The sequence below is a fragment of the Leptodactylus fuscus genome, chromosome 1 (genome assembly GCF_031893055.1).
Source record: "Leptodactylus fuscus isolate aLepFus1 chromosome 1, aLepFus1.hap2, whole genome shotgun sequence".
NCBI lineage: Eukaryota > Metazoa > Chordata > Amphibia > Anura > Leptodactylidae > Leptodactylus > Leptodactylus fuscus.
In genome coordinates, this window is record NC_134265.1 from 77,474,041 (window position 1) to 77,492,407 (window position 18,367).

Genomic DNA, 18,367 nt, shown 5'->3' on the forward strand with positions numbered 1-18,367 from the left:
TATATATATATATATATATATATATGTATATTGTTGGCCAAAAGTATTGGCACCCCTGCAATTCTGTCAGATAATACTCAGTTTCTTCCAGAAAGATTGCAAGCACAAACTCTTTGGTATTAATATCTTCATTTATTTTGCTTGCAATGAAAAAACACAAAAGAGAATGAAAGAAAAGTCAAATCATTGATCATTTTACACAAAACTCCAAAAATGGGCTGGACATAAGTATTGGCACCCTCAGCCTAATTATTGGTAGTACAACCTTTAGACAAAATAACTGCGAACAACCGCTTCCGGTAACCATCAATGAGTTTCTTACAATACTCTGCTGGAATTTTAGACCATTCTTCTTTGGCAAACTGCTCCAGGTCCCTGAGATGTGAAGGGGGCCTTCTCCAAACTGCCATTTTGAGATCTCTCCACAGGTGTTCTATGGGATTCAAGTCTAAACCATTACTGACCCACTGCCAAATCGGTCATGCTGAAGGATGTTGCAGGCAGAAGATCACTCTCTACAGCATCTCCAGACTCTTTCATGTCTGTCACATGTGCTCAGTGTGAACCTGCTTTCATATGTGAAGAGCACAGGGCGCCAGTGGTGAAGTTGCCAATTCTGGTGGTCTGTGGCAAACGCTAAGCATCCTGCACGGTTTTGGGCTATGAGCACAACCCCCATCTGCGGACGTCATTTAGATCTAGGATGTGTTATTTGAGTGCTCCCTTTATTTTTTGAGTAATATATATATATATATATATATATATATATATATATATATGTTCATTGTTGTTCATGTGTGTGAAATCAGACGGTGCTGTTGTACCTTGACTCAGGACTATTATAAATTCTATATTACAGTTGGGGCCTGGTACAGATATTGCCTTGTGGCCCAGGAGCTTCATGTTATGCCACTGCTTGGAATGGTCGGCCATACATACAATCAGCCAAAGTTTTTTTCACACAATAGATAGAACTCTAAAATCGAATGTGTATGGTCAGCTTTATGCTTGTATAGGCTATAAATCAATTCTTAATAAAGGTGCAATCCCTGGGATCTTTACTGGTCCGCAGAAGAAAGGCTTAGTGATGTAATGTATAGTGGCTGTCTACAAGGATTGAAATTGTTAACTATCATCCCAGAGCAAATAGTTTGGGGGAACAGTGATAGCATGCTATTCTTTGTTCATTCAGTTCTTTTATAGAACCAACATATTTTTCAGCACTTTATAGATATTGTCACTGTCCCATAGGGCTCACAGTCTAAATTGTGAGGAAACCCATAGAAAACATAAAGGTATAGATTCAAACCTAAGACACTAGTGCTATAAGGTAATAGTGTTAACCACTCAGCCACCCAAGAAAGGATAATGGGGCACTAGAGGTTCTTGTCTCATGTTGTTAGTGCTAAATACTTGCACACCTTGACATTGAAGCTTATACATTATACTGTATATTTTCTTTGCACTTTGTATTAACTATTCCAATGTTACAAATCAATAATAGAAGATAAAAGCAGAAAAGATGTTCCGTCTTTGGGCTATTAAGTTATTTTCTGTGAGCGTTTTAATCTAGATCTCTGATAAATTGCTTAATGTTTCCCCTTTTACAAGATTGTTAATCAGGCTGATAACCCTTCCCTTGTTGTAATACTATAGGACGGCCTTGTGTCTCATCAGTATGTTGCAGTATACTTGTAATCATTGATTTATGTGATAGAAACCAGCGTTTGTTCTCAGTATGCAGTAATATATACGTTCTTTCAGGTAGTGCTGTTTTGTGTTACAATTAATGTCGGGACAGATCTGAAATAAAGTCTCTTCTCTCTTGAATAGCTTCAAAGACAATGCGACTACAAAAATCAAATGGAATGAGTACACAGGGTGTTTACATGAAAAGATAGTCTAGAACTTTGGAGCCGAAGCCTGGAAAAGTGATACATCTCTGTGTGCCTGCAGATATTTTCCCATAGGGTTGATTGGAAAAAATATAATTATTTTTATGATAACTTTCATTTTTAGATCAAATATGGGGAACACTATAGGAATCACAGCAGGGAAACCAACAGAAACAGAGGCAATGAGGAAATGATAACGAATTAAAGAAAAATGATAAAAGTAATTCACTTATTTATCAGTATGATCAGTGTTAATAATAGTTCTCACTTCCAGCTGCATTATTTTGATAACCATTCATGAAAACTTTTAGGTATTTCAAGCCAAATTCAGTATACTGCAATGAATGGTAATAAATACAGGATGAAGTGCACATATTGATTTATGACACAAGGGCAACTTTTTTAATAAATGAAGTGCACTTATTGATAGGATGAAATAAGGTGCAAGTGAAAAAAAGACAACATAAACTACACCATTTATAAATAACCCCCAGTAACTTGAGTCTATATGTTAAGGAATTTCCTGTTGAGCAATTCCCCAATGGCTGCTGCTGAAACCAGGAAGGAAGGAATGACAGAGACAGTGTGTCCTAAACTTGACCTAGCCCCAGTCCCTACCTACTTGCCTCAACTACCCTAGGCAGTAGAGGACAACTGGGTGACAGTCCCTTCTCTGGATAAGATTCTACACAGAACAGGACAAGACAAAACAACACAGAAGCAGAGTCAGCAAGCCAAGGTCAAACAAGAGAGACAAACAGTACCAAATCAAAACTGCTTAGCTGATGATCTGTTTATAGGAAGTCCAGAACCCGCCCCAGGCTTGATTAGTAGATAGGCTGTCAATCACAAAGCACACAAAAGGTAACCCTAACAATGCCAACACAAAATGACCAGAGTCCAGTAGCAGGCAGTCATGAGCAGACACACCTCCTGTGCCATACAATGAGGCCAGAGGATGACGCAAATCTTCGCACAGGTGCAACATAACACTATATATATTATGTATCAAGAAACAATACATAATTGAATCTCTAAGGGAGTCTGTCATGAGGAAACTCAATATCAAACCAGTGATATTGCACAATGCACCATCATACCTTTGACTAGTCCAATAAATGCTCTATTTCCTGAAAAAAAAAACAATATGTAAATAAGGATCAAGTGCAATAAGAGTATGTTAGATTTTCCAAGGACTCTGTATTCATAGTAATCAATTTTTCAAGTAGTCCATTTATTGTCATTTATTGGACTATCGTAAGGTATGATGGTTGTCAGAGTAATGTCCCCTTTAATGCATTGGGGCTGGTTTGATATTGATTTTCCTGGTGACAGATTCCTTCAGAGATCCTATTCATATCGTGTACTTCCTTGGCTGTGTGGTGTGCTTGGTCATGTGAATAGAGATTAAGAAGGAGAGGGTGTTGTGCAAATTAAAGTGATGCTGTGTAGTTCTTAGTTTTTTATTCCTATAATAATCTATGTCTATAATAAACATTACTTAACATTACTTAAGGGATTTGTCTCATGAAGGCAGCTTATGTCCATCAGGTAGTATACAATTTTCATAATATATTAGTAGGTATGCAAAATTGATGTTCAGTCCTGAGTCCTGAGCAGTTACTTGACCTATTAAAACTACAGTATTTTAGTATTTTCTCTTCACAATGAATGAACACAAAGTCTCTGGAAATTATATTATGGGAAAAAAAAGTTTAAAAAGGTAAGTAAAAGTAAAAAGAAGTCCAAGGTTAATGAATACGCTATGGACCATTACACCAAAGGTACTACCATTAAGAGTAGCAAGGACACTACTTAACAGGTAGAGAGAAGGGTCATGGTTGAGTAGATGTACTGCTCACTTAGGCACAGTTATTAAAATGTTAGATAGACATATTGGCCTTGTCTAAAATAAAAGGTGGAAAAAAGATAATGTAGCTGTACACATTTCTTTAACTCTGAAAGTTCAGCGTCAAATGTATTTTTTACACAATGCAAAGAAATAGCAATTGGCAAAAAGCACCATCTTGCCACTCTAGTATTGGGCTTTTCGGGGGGTTATCTGGGGAATAAAAAAGTTCTTGCAGTGTATTTACTGCAATAGATGGTCCCACTTACTAGTATACTTGCTGTCCTGCCATTGGCCTGATTTTTAGGATTTTTTTAGCACCGACTGAGGGCGGTTTTTGAGTTTGGCTTCTTCTATTGATGCACCAGCTCATGTGACCGACTCTGCGGACAAGCAGGAGAAGTAAACTGAGATCTAACACATGATCCAATGGTGACTTCTCTCTTCTTATTCTTCTGGACCTCTCTGCAGCTTTTGATACTGTTGACCATCATCTCCTCCTCACTATGCTCTGCTCAGTCGGCCTCAATGACACTGCGCTCTCCTGGTTCTCCTCTTATCTCTCAGACCGCACTTTCAGTGTATCATTTGCGGGCTCTATTTCTTCCCTTCTTTCCCTTGCTGTTGGGGTTCCTCAGGGCTCGGTCCTAGGCTCCCTGCTCGTTTCTCTCTACACAGCCCCCATTTGACAAACCATAGCCAGATTTGGCTTCAGGTACCATCTTTAAGCTGATGACACCCAATTATACACATCTTCCCGTGACATCACCCCTGCACTCATACAGAACACCAGTGGCTGTCTTTCTGCTGTCTCTAATATGTCCTCGCTCTATTTGAAACTAAATCTCTCCAAGACTGAACTACTACTGTTTCCACCATCTAATAGATCTGTCCCTGATATATCCATTGCAGTCTCAGGCCTTACTATAACTCCTAGGCAGCATGCCCGCTGCCTTGGGGTCATGTTTGATGCAGACCTTTCCTTCACCCCTCATATTGAATCACTCGCACGTTCATGTCACCTCCACCTCAAAAACATCTCCAGACTACGCCCTTTCCTTACCAGAGATACACTGAAGACACTTATTGTCTCTCTGATTCATTCTCGCCTTGACTACTGTAACTCCTTACTAAATGGTATTTCCCTTACTAAACTCTCCCCTCTACAATCTATTCTGGACGCAGCGGCCAGGCTCATCTATCAGGCTAGACGGTACAGCGATGCCTCTGGTCTGTGCCAGTCGCTACATTGGCTGCCTATTCATTATAGAATAAAATATAAAGTTGTCACCCTCATCCACAAGGCTCTCCATAATGCTGCACCTCCCTACATTTCCTCCCTCATCTTTATCTACCGCCCAACCCATGCTCTCTGCTCATTCAATGACCTAACACTTACATCCTCTATTATCAGAACCTCCCTTGCTCGTATACAAGACTTCTCCTGAGTTGCACGACTTCTGTGGAATACTCTATCCCGGACAATCAGATTAACTCCCAATTTCTACAGCTGGAAGAGCCATGAAGAGGATGCTGAGGACTATTGGTTGCCCAGGAGAGGTGTGTACAAATATTTGTTGCTTTTACTCTCCTCAGGTCATGGCCAATGTTTTACTCACCAGTCCCAATCTTGTCAAGCCTGGAAAGAATGGACAGGAGCGGGGATTGGTGAGATAAATATTAACCAGAATAATCTAATAAGTAGCGTTTTATACCAGGAAGTGCAGTCTGAGGTTGTTGCCTCCGGTTGCTTCATGGTAAGTGTACCCCTGATTGATCATCTTAATACGTGTTCTTCTGTAACCTCAAATAACAGTAATAATTGTACTGATGTCTCCTAAAAAGCACGTATAACAGGATTATATCAAGTCAGGTTTTTTTATACAATGTTGTACAATTACGGTATTTGATTTTTGTGTAACATGGTGTTGATATTATTATACTTTTTACCTCTTGCTAGCATCTGACTACAATTGAGTCCACGCTACATTGCTTTTCTGTTTAATGTGTTGACTTGATTTGAGTGTAATAGTCATAATTGTTACAACGTTCCATATGCTGTAATGTTTTCCACCTCACATTTGCACATTTTATTCCACTTTTCCATTTCTCCTTCAAACAAAACTGGGATATTTTTATCCAGCTATATTTAGGGACTATAATTGTTTGCAATTTATTTGTTAAGGGTCTGTTTGTTATTGGAAATGTGCTATTATATAATGTCCATTGTATATGTTTATATTGTGCATGTGCAATGTTGTGACAGAATAACAAACTCAAGATAAGAGCTTCTGATTTCTTGTCCTCGTTGAGAATGTCATTATTGTTCTATTATTTTGTCCTTTTTTTGTGCATGACATTTCAAGTCCATTTTATTTATATCACAATATCACAGTTCTAAGGCTTCGTGTAAAAGAAACTGGGTTTGCAGAGATCACTATGAAAAGAAAATCTCAAGACCACTATTCACAGTAAGAACAGCGAGGCTCTGGAACTCTCTGCCCCAGGAAGTGGTGATGGTGGATTCATTGAACAAGTTCAAAGAGGGACTTGAAATTATAAGGACACATTGATCCAGGGTTTTTATACTGACTACCAGATTGGAGCTGGCAAGGATTTTTTTCCCCTGAATTGGGCAATTGGCATAAGCCACATGTTTTTTGTTTTTTTTTGCTTTTCTCTAAATCAACACTGTAGGGGACTGTAGGGTTATAGGTTGGACTTGATGGACTGATATCGTCATCCAACCTCATCTACTACATAACTATGTAGCTGTTTTTCAAACCTGTCCTCAAGCAAACCCAACAGTCATGAAGACTCACTTAATGTTAAACACTATTTAATTCTGCAGGGACATTAATATTGGGGGTTCAGAGACTGCAGTTACATCTTTTTTCTAGAGCCTGAAGAGGACCCAGAAGACTCCTCTATCACCCACCGTATGAGAAGAATAGTAATGTAAATCTACAATAAAAGATGTATAGATAGTCACTATTCTCTATTATGGTCAGACCACTTATTTGGCACTCTAAATCAGTGGTTCCCAAACTTTCTGAAAGTGGAACCTCCTTTTGGGCAAGACTTTTGTTTGGAACCCACCACTACAGTACTTAGTCTCAAAAGTCATATATATATATATATATATATATATATATATATACGGCCTATAATATGGCTGTATATTGCTTCAGTACTGCTCATTATTCCTGCACATGTCTGTTAAAAACAACAAACACAACTCTCCCCTACACAGTTCTGATACCTCCTCATTCCCTATATACAGAGCTCTGCATGTGCTCCACACACAGCTGTGCAGTCCCCATGTTTTCTCCCTCCACATATATACACACACACTTCTTCACCTGTTTTCCTTCTTGCTTCCCCTCTTCGCCAACAACTCCGCCACCTTCACGTTTCTTTCCTGCTTACAGCCTGCTGCCTCCATACACTCAACTCTGCTGCCTTCATGTCCAGTAACACACAGCTCTGCTACCTACACTCCCACCTCAACTTTGCTAAGTTGAGGGTGCCAGTAATTTTGTCTGACCTATTTTTAAAGCTTTAAGTAAAGTTATATAATTTTTGGCTTTTTTTTCCTTTGTATTTTTGTGTTGTTCCACACAAAAGAAATAAACATGTGTAAAACAAAACTTGTGTAATTACAATAATTTTCTGGGTGAAATACTTCATTTTCTGGAAAAAATTTCAGGGGTGCCTACACTTAAGTCCATGACTGTACACAAGTACAGTACTGTACTACTTCTCTTCTGAGGTATATGCCACTATACAATACCACTTCTCTTGTGTGTTATATAAGACTACTGCTCAGTACCAGTTCTTTTGCTTTTTATATAGTGACAATACACAGTATCACTTCTTTTATCTCTCTATCTTATAAAAATGAATTTCTGTCTGTTTGTTCTTTATGCGCGACCAATCAACTGGACCAATCTTCACCAAATTTGGCACACAGATACTTCAGGTGTCCGGGAAGGTTTAAGATGAGAACCCAACTCACTCGGACGTACCATTCTGGAGATACAGCGTTCCCAAAACCCTGACCCCCGTTTAGCCAAAACAAACCTGCAAGTCTTTCACTCATATTCCAACTGCCAAACACATGGTCACTCCACATGTACAATCCAACACTGATATCCAAGCTTAGATACACGCATCAGAGGATTAGATGCACAGGTCAGCACACAGTGTTACATGTCAGAGGATTAGATATGCGTGTCTGCACACAGTTCCACAAGCCGAAAGATTACATATGCGTGCCTTCACACATTTCCACAAGGCGAAGGATTACATACGCGCGTCTGCACACAGTTCCACATGCCAGAGGATTAGATACATGCATCTGCAGCACACGCTGGAGGATTATATACACAGTTCAGCACACAGTATCACACAGCAGAGGATTACATATACGCGTCTGCACACAGTTTTGCACACCAGAGGATTAGATACATGCATCTGCACACAGTTCCACATGCCAGAGGATTAGATACGCGCATCTGCACACAGTTCCACATGCCAGAGGATTAGATACACACATCTGCAAAAAGAACCACACGCCAGAGGATTAGATACACAAGTCAGCACATAGTATCACACACCAGAGGATTAGATACGCGCATCTTCACACAGTACCACACGCCGGCTAGGGGATTAGATACGCGCATCTGCACACAGTACCACAAGCCAGAGGATTAGATATGCACATCTTCACACAATACCATATGCCAGAGGGTTAGATACGCATCACTGAACACAATACCACACGCTGGAGGATTGGATACACATCACTGCACACAATATCACATGCCGGAGGATTAGATACACACCAATGCACACAATACCACATGCTAAAGGATTAGATACGCGCATCTGCACACAATACTCCACAATGGAGGATTAGATACACATGTCTGCACACATAACCACACGGGGAGGGTTACATACACGCATCTGCAAACAGTACCACATCCCAGAGGATTAGATACGCATGTTAGCACACTGTACCACACGTGGGAGGATTAGATACACGCGTCTTTACACAGTACTAGAGATGAGCGAACAGTAAAATGTTCGATATTCAATATTCGTTTTGCATAGCTGCTCAATATTCGACTATTCAAATGAATATCAAACCCCATTATAGTCTATGGGAGAAAATGCTTTGCTACAGGGGATCCCACCATTCAACTCAGGAGAGTCACCAAGTCCACTATCACACCCCAGGAAATGATGCCAACACCCTGGAAAGCAACTGGGAAAGCAGGGGAAGCATGTCTGGGGGTATCAAGTACCTTTATTATGTTGGGATCCCTGTCAGCTTGCGATATGCAGGAGCTGACTTTTTCCCATAGGAATGCATTGACCAGTGTTGATTGGCCAGTGTACAGCATTCGGCCAATCAACGTTGGTTCTGCCTGAGGAGGCTGAGTCTAAAATCGGTCCACAGCAGTTTCCATTCTGGTCCGATTTTAGACCTCGTCTCCTCCAGCAGAACCAGCGTTGATTGGCCGAATGCTATACACTGGCCAATCAACGCTGGTCAATGCATTTCTATGGTGAGATGTGTATGACAGGAGGAATAGATGGAGGGATGGTTGGGAGTAGTGCAGAGCTGCTACACCAGAGATGTAGCAGAGCTGGCCGATGTTAGCAGTCCGATGCAGCAGATCTGAGTGTGTTAGTCTGCTGCATCGGACTGCTACATCTGCCAGCTCTCCTACATCGGTCCGTGCACTCAGCTCAACTACTCCGGAAAAATACCCACTAGCCGGGTCCTCCTGTCCTCCTTCTTGTACTCTTGAAGTCTGCAGCAGGATGATCTGTATGGGTTGTAGTGAAAACTCTGACACAGCTCCTGAGGGACTGGTGGCTTCTGTACTAATCTCTCCTGATACTGTCAGGAGAAGTGTAGCTGAAAACAAAAAGTTCCAGGTGACATTTTTCTATAAAGATGCAATTGCTGTTGCTGAGGCATCGATGAGAGACATTTGTAGTGCTGCTGCACAGAGATTGTTTACACTGCATTATAGGATGTACTTGAAAGCTTCAGTAAGTTATATTTCCAAAAAGTTCTAGTCTCCGCCACCATATCTCCCTGCCACTCCACTTACTACACATCACAGCTTGAAGTTTGTTGCAGAATTGCCAGAAGCAATAAGGGAAAAGATGATCTGCATTGAATGGAGAGTGTCAAAGGGTACAAATCAGACTAGACTGACATGGCAGCCCTGGCTATAGGTTTGGAAAGTCTGAGGGATATGACAGAAGTGTAAGTGGCACCAAGAATTTGGTGGTAGACGACTATAACAAAGAGCTCACTGGGTGAGTTATTTAACAGCTGATAATGAAAGTAATATTCCACCAGATGACGTAGGAAATGCTGTTGAAGATGAGTAAGTATCACAGATACTGTGGCACAGTTGTGTGGCTCAAGAAACAGCAGGGATATGGCTTCCTACAGGAAGGTCAGAATGGAATCCATCTGTTTGTCATACAGGGACCACAAATTGAAAGAAGTTGCCAGAGCAAATGCATAACCTTGTGTTTTTTTGAGACAATCAAGTACAACAGAGTCTGAGAGCTCAAAGAATGGTGGGCAGCTGCAGTGTTGAGGATGTGCATGGTAACACAATGGTGGTCAGAATATGATAAGAAAACCAAGAGTCTAAGCCCATGGAACAGGTGACTGTTGTGGTTCTAATGGAATCATCCAAGAAGAAGGAAATGGAGAGGCAAGTTGTGGCGTCTTTCCACATTGCTGCCTCAATATTACAGGTTATGGATTCTACATTTTAAGGACACGTTGATCCAGGGTTTTATGCTGACTGACAGATTGGAGTCAGGGAGGAATTTTTTTCCCCTGAAATGGGGCAATTGGCATAAGCCTCATGTTTTGTTTTTTTTTTTGCCTTCCCCTGGATCAACACTGTAGGGGACTGTAGGGTTATAGATTGGACTTGATGGACTGATGTCTTCATCCAACCTCATCTACTACGTAACATCATTGTTTACAAGTTGCTCATAGTAACTCTATAACTATTGCAGCTGAGTGGCCGCTCCATTCACTATACTATGGGATCACCATTAGAGATGAGCGAACAGTGAAATATTTGATATTGATTTCGAGTAGAGCCTCAATATTCGACTACTTGATTGAATATCGAATCCCATTATAGTCTATGTGAAAAAATGCTTGTTACAGGGGAAATCACTATTCGACTAAAAGGAGAGTCACCAAGTCCACGAATAGCAGGAGGAGAGTGTTTAGGAGGAGCGCTGTGCAGTTAAAGCGCACGAGTCCCATTATAGTCTGTGGGGACCGTGTGCTTTAACTGCACAGCGCTTGCAATTGCGCTGATAAAAAGTCAGCTCCCTCGTTACAGCAAGCTGCCAGCTCTCCTGACTAGCAAGGACGAGACTGCTGCAGAACCAATGTTGATTTGCTGCAGACTCATCCTTGCTAGTCAGAAGAGATGGCAGCTTGCTGTTAGGAGCAAGCTTACTTTTTCTCATAGGAATGAATAGACCAGCGTTGATTGGCCAGTGTACAGCCAATTAACGTTGGTTCTGCTGGAGGCTCATCTGTGAGGAGGCGGAGTCTAAGATCAGACCACAACACTCTCCATTGTACAGCATTCAGCTAATCAATGCTGGTTCTGCCGGAGGCTCGTTTCTATTCATTCCTATGACAAAAAGTAAGCTTGCTCGTAACAGCAAACTGCCAGCTCTCCTGACTAGCAAGGACAAGCCTGCGGCAGAACCAGCGTTGATTAGCTGAATGCTGTACACTGGCCAATCAACGCTGGTCACTTCATTCCTATGAGAAAGAGAGTCAGCTCCCTCATAACAGCAAGCTGCTATCTCTTCTGACTTGCAAGGACAAGCCTGCTGCAGAACCAGCGTTGATTACACTGTATAGCATTCGGCCAATCAACGCTGGCTCTGAATTGAATATTTACTGCGAATATCTAGTAGTATTCGATCGAGTACGAATATTTTGAATACCGTAGTATTCGATCGAATACCTACTCAATCGAATACTACTCGCTCATCTCTAATCACCATCATTATCAAATATATGATTATTACTTGAATACTGATTTAAAAATACACAACTCCATAAATTATAATTTTACACATTATATGACTTTACTTCCCCACAGCTAAAAATAATTTTGACTCCCTAGTAGGGAAACTGTGCTGTGAAATGTTATTTTATGCAATGTTTCATAAGACAAGTACAGACATCTGGAGTGCTTTTATCTGCTCAAAGGAATTTTATTTGTGAACAAGGACAAGGTAGAGACATAATTTACCATAGATAGATATGTTAACCCTTCCTATACCACCACTCATTTAGAGATGTAAAGTGCTTTTCTACTCGGTACTTTCTGATGTTTTCTATTTTCGTAGTCGTCTTTCATCTGCCATCTGTAAAACTCATGCTTTCTTGATTGCATTTCTTGTAATTGGCTTCTGATCACACTTGCATCATCCCTAGGGGGGTTTATGCAACATTTATTTATTTTTTTCTTGTTTTGTCAATGGCCTTTACCAGTAAGTGTTTCTGGATTCAGTTTTACTATGGCAAAACTGAGCCTGTTTACCTGGGGGCATGTTGAGATCAGTTGATTGCAAATCATTTGCCTTTCATCAGCAAACAGGCAGACTTCATGGATTTTATTGAAAAGTAGCTTCTGTTTTTCTTTTGATGAATTTTAACAATATTCAGTGACTATGACTGATGGTGATAAGAGATCAAGAGGAGACTTTTAGCCCACTAAGACAATATACCATGTAAAGTCAATTATGCTTATTTAACACACCATTGCCCTTGGTTATGTACTCTACCGTGACTTCAATCTTTGCACTCATACCTTTGCTATTGCAGCTGTAGATTTTGTATTTTCTGGAAGGTTTTCAAAGAAAGTCAAAGAGCAAATGTAAAAATACTTATCGGAATTTCACCTGAAGTAATATAAGAGGTTGTATTATAGTATTTTAATGGAGCATTAGTGGCTATTGTCATACAGGAGTCATCCTAAGCACTAAATTATTTTAGACATACAGGTTTAATAAGAGATAGACCATTTCCACTTTTATCTGCTTTTCTCAGAATTTTGTATACTTTGCCATCATGCTATACAATATAGAGCAGAGAATGCAAAGAATAATAATAATAATAATAATAATAATAATAATAATAATAGTAGTAGTAGTAGTAATAATAATAATAATAATAATAATAATAATAATAATAATAATAATAATAATAATAGTAATAATAATAATAATAATAATACATTTTATTTATCTAGCACCAACATATTCCGCCCCACTTTTCAAATTGCAGGGTTCAAATATGGACAAAAAAGATACATGACAAAGAAATATAAATTCACACAATGGGACTGAGGGCCCTGCTCATAAGAGCTTACAATCTATGAAGTAGAGGGGTTGACACAAGAGGTAGCAGGGGCAGCATCAGAGCTAGCTTTTCTTATACAATGGTCCAGACATTTTTGTGATAGAAGTTGCTTTCATTAAACATATATAAAGCTGTGTGAGCTGTCACCAGTTGTGTTCTTTAACATGCAGATGGTACCTGGACATATAGTGTTAGTATGAAACAGCATAATATCGTGTGGGGTAATGTGGGAGCTGGAACAGAGGAGGGTTTGTTTTAGAGACTCTAACTATGGAAGGGTTTACATTAGGAATTGTGATAGGCCTGCCTGAAGAGATGTGTCTTAGTTTGCACTTCAAGCTATAGAAATTGAGCCTTAATCTGATTGTCCAGGATAGAGAATTCCAGAGAAGTGGTTCAACTTGGGAGAGGTCTTGGATATGGGAGTGAGAGGTTCTGATAATAGAGGATGTTATTCTTAGTGATTGGAGAGCATGGGTTGGGCAATAGAAAGAGAAAACGGAGGAAATGTAGGGAGGTGCAGAATTATGGAGAGCCTCGTGGATGAGGGTGATAAGTTTATATTGTATTCTGTAGTGAATAGGAAGTCAATGTAGTGACTGACACAGTCCGGAGGCATCGCTGTAGCGTCTATCCTGATAGATGAGCCTGGCCGCTGCATTCAGAATAGATTGTAGAGGAGAGAGTTTAGTAAGTGGAAGACCGATTAGTAAGGAGTTACCGTAGTAAAGGCGAGAATGAATCAGAGCAACAATAAATGTCTTTAATGTATCTCTGGTAAGGAAATGGATTCTGTAAATGTTTTTGAGGTGGAGATGACACACGTGCGAGTGATTGGATATGGGGGGGCGAAGGAAAGGTTTGAGTCAAACATAACCTTGAGAAAATGGGCCTGTTGCCTATGAGTTATAGTAAGGCCTGAGACTGCAATGGATGTATCAGGGACAGATCTATTAGATGGTGCAAACAGTAGTAGTTCAGTCTTAGAGAGATTTAGTTTCAGATAGAGTAATGATATTTGAGACAGCAGAGAGACAGTCACTGGTGCTCTGTATTAGTGCAGGGGTGATGTCACAGGATGATGTATATAATTGTGTGTCATCAGCATAAAGATGGTACCGGAAGCCAAATCTGGTGATGGTTTGTCCAATGGGGGCTGTGTAGAGAGAGAAGAGCAGGGCCCTAGAACCGAGCCCTGAGGAACCCCAACAGCAAGGGAAAGAGGGGAAGAAACAGAGTCTGCAAATGATACACTGAAAGTGCAGTCTGAGAGATAAGAGGAGAAAAAGGAGAGCGCAGTGTCATTGATGCCGACTGAGCGGAGCATAGTGAGGAGGAATTGACGGTCAAATGCTTCTGAGAGATCCAGAAGAATAAAAAGAGAATAGTCACCATTGTAGTACAGGGGGCAAGCTTACTAAACATGACATTAGACTTCAGGCCTGACAAACTCCAAGCTGCCTGAATTTTCTTGTTTTGTGCTGTTTTCCAGAATATAGATTGCCTGCTTTCCTGCTACCACTGCAGGCAAGAACCCAAGGCTTGGTTAGTTTCTTAAGCAATTCAGCAGGTTTTCATCATATCAACCTGAAGAATAAGTAACATGTTAACTTTATTCTGAGGATCATTACAATTATTTCAATAACATTTTTATATATTTTTGTATTCTGAGACCCAAAACTATTTTATTTTCCATCATCAGAATTAGTTGGCTTGGATGAGCTGATGTTTCTGTTTGTGAGCAATGGTGTTAAAAAGCAGCAGGTCTGATTGTGATGAATTTTTGTGTTTCTTGTTTTCTGTCTAATAGGTTGACCGTAGATGGGAACTTGGGACCTTTACTTGGCCCCTCCTCACTGTAATAATACTTCTGCAAGCCATAATTGTGGAGGTGCTGATAGGCGGTAGGCACAAGTGTAAACCAATTAGATGTCATCTTCAGTAGTGACTGCAACATCTAAGGGTTCAAATGGGTGTGATAAGTGTTTTCACTATTCATGGACATTGCATCAGGGTGACAGCCTTATGGTAGAGCCTACTTATACTGCTGATGGAACTAGGGTCAGTTCCCGAGGCAGCACCATACTCATGTTGTAATAGTACAACATTTCACATTAACTACTTTCAGTCCCTATCACTTCCAGCTCCTGTACATCATGAAGCTAGAAGTGGCAAATTTTGCTATATCTTTATTTCCCAATTTTAGTGATGAGAATAGTATCTAAAACAGCATATCAGTATCAGATAAAAGTTAGATAATAAGTATCAGAGAAAAGTGATGTTACTGTATATCATTTTATGTGATTTAGGAAGGCAATGATTGCTGCATGGAGGTTGATAGCGTGAACAAAACATCACCACGGCAGATGTTGACTGACCATGGCTGTCATGGTCCACTCATCACATACACTAGAATCATCAAAGTAACTTTACCACAATTACATTTTTTATGCATTAAAAATGTAATCCAAGAAAATCCTGCTAAAAAGGCATAACTCAAATCATCTGGTTTAATAAGATATATAATCTGAAGCTAGCATAAAATAAAATATTACTATCCTCATTATTAAAATGGTATTTTTAGAATTTTATTTCTTTTATTTGCCACATTCCACATGGAGACTATGATACTCTTTGTACTTCATAAAATAGCAAACTTAAAGTATCCTCTACTATACATTTGTTTCCCACAGCCTATTATATTAAAATAATATATTCATCTGCTATACACAGCCAAATATTTCAACGCCATTGGTCACTCATCATTAAATCTCTGAGCAGTGTAAAACCAAGTGGTGGTGTTCATCAGTTACTTTGTTTTTGTTCTTCTAATGGAACTCTTGTTCCCATTCTCTATAGATAGGCTTAGTCTTGCTAAGTGGTCATGTTGGGCAACTTGGTCTTTGTACACATATGGCCTTAGCTATGTAGTAGCATCACACCCACAGTAATAAAATTGTCCCATTATTAACAGTTACGGTAAGTCACCCTGACCTCTACTTCACCAACAACTGGACCCAAATGAAATCTTTTTCTAATGTCTAATGAAAAGTCTTTCTAATGTCTTAGTTCTATTAGGTCTATGTATTGTGGGAAGATAAGCTCAATGGTAGCAATAGCGGACCCAGATAATCAGAGACAGAAGCAAAAATTCAGGTGCAAACAGGTTTCACCCTGTACATTTATTTAAATAAGAAAAAGAAACAACGGCAAAACGAAATAAGCCTTAACTTTAGGCAAAACAATAACAGAAAACCCGCTCGTCTGAGCTACTAACTATACAGCAAAAATCCTAACTCTATATGTGGATTGCTTCTGCCACATGGTCAACATATCAACACAGAGGGGCCACACGGTGGCTCAGTGGTTAGCACTGCAGCCTTGCAGCTCTGGAGTCCTGGTGTTCAAATCCCGCCAAGGGCAAAAAACCATCTGCAAGAGTTTGTATGTTCTCCCCGTGTTTGCATGGATTTCCATCCCATATTTCAAAAAAGACATACTGATAGGGAAAAAATGTACATTGTGAGCCCTATGTGGGGCTCACAATCTACATTTAAAAAACAAAACAAAACATATCAACACAGTAACGGTAAGGCCAGGTTCACACAATGTATTTTGGCACGTAATGTGGCATGTAGATGCCGCGGGAGCTTTTGCGGGCCATATACGCTCCCATTGATTTCAATTTTGCAGCCGTGGTTTTGCGGCGCCCGCAAAATAGCGCCGCATATACGGTCCCGGCTCCCATTGAAATCAATGGGAGCGTATACAGCCCGCAAAAGCTCCCGCAGCATCTACGTGCCACATTACGTGCCAAAATACATCGCATGAACCTGGTCTAATAGTTCAGACTGGTCTCTCACCAGTTGTCAGGGTGTTAGAACAGAACCCGGCTCCTCCTCTCTCCCCCAGGAACTGCCCAGGACTGAAGTCTTGTCAACTTTTTATAGGCCTTTAATGAGGCCAAGCTCCCACTTGTGTTTGAAGGCTCCTCCCCAGTAGGACAAGAAGTGGTGAATAGAAAGACTTTCTCTCAGCTGAGGTTTTTTTTTTTGTTTTTTTTTACAGATATCTCTGTTGTAACCTCATCCACCACACATAAGTGAGGAATCTGGGTGACATATAGCGACTTTCCAGAATCTCACTTGTCACCTTCTCAGTTTTGAGAAATATCTTACCCCTTGGAATGTTAAGTAGTGTTAAAAGATAAAGACTTGTGTATCTTTTGTACAGCTACTATAACTATAATAAGCTTTATATTGAAATAATAGGTTGGAAAATTTTGCAGGCTCTTCATTTGAAATCTAATAGGTTGAAGTCTTGTCATATCGCAAAAGCAATGGTTGATTTGAATGATAGAAAGATGACAATGCAGAAATGTTTCACTTTTAATAAAAAATATGTGTTATTGGAATGTTACTGTTCATATAATACACAATGACGGGAAATGCTGCTTACAAGACAGAAGGGTGTTTTATGATTTTCATTTTTCAAGCACATGGGGATTAAAGTTTCATGCATAAAAGCCTACTGAGTTTTATTACAGTCATACCATAAGGTGTTACAAGTATCTAACACATCAAAATTCTTGAAATAGAAGTTAAAGATTCAATCAGCACCTTAGATGAAAGAGATCAAAACTTCCGTCCTTTCCAAGGCATAAAGCAAAAAATGACAGCTGTGAAAAGCATCAACAAGATAAAAATTGGGAACCTCAGATTGTGACACGCAGTGATTTTGTTCAATAAATCTAGATGAAGGGGCCTACCCTTTTATGCTTCTCTGTCAGATGTAAAATAGTGCAAGTAAACTCAGCTCAACATTTTGCCTCAGTTTATGTGTTTGTTTCGCAGGTTCTGCTCTTTATCAGATTTATACATATGGATTCCGGAGCATCTTCAAAGCCTGGTGCATCTATAAAGCAAAAGTTGTGGAACATCTATCATGATGTCTTCTTTACACGTAGTTTAGAGAAAGCTAAGAACTCGAGTGGTGCTAAAGACAATAATGTTATCCCTCTCCCATTTGTTTCTCCATGTCTGTAAGTAGAAAGGATTTCTCATGAAACACATATATGTGTGATGTCTGATAGATGCGGGTCCCACCTCTGGGACCTGCGTGTATCTCTAAAATTAACCCTCCCAGGTTCCATCCCGGCCTCTTACCAGACCATGA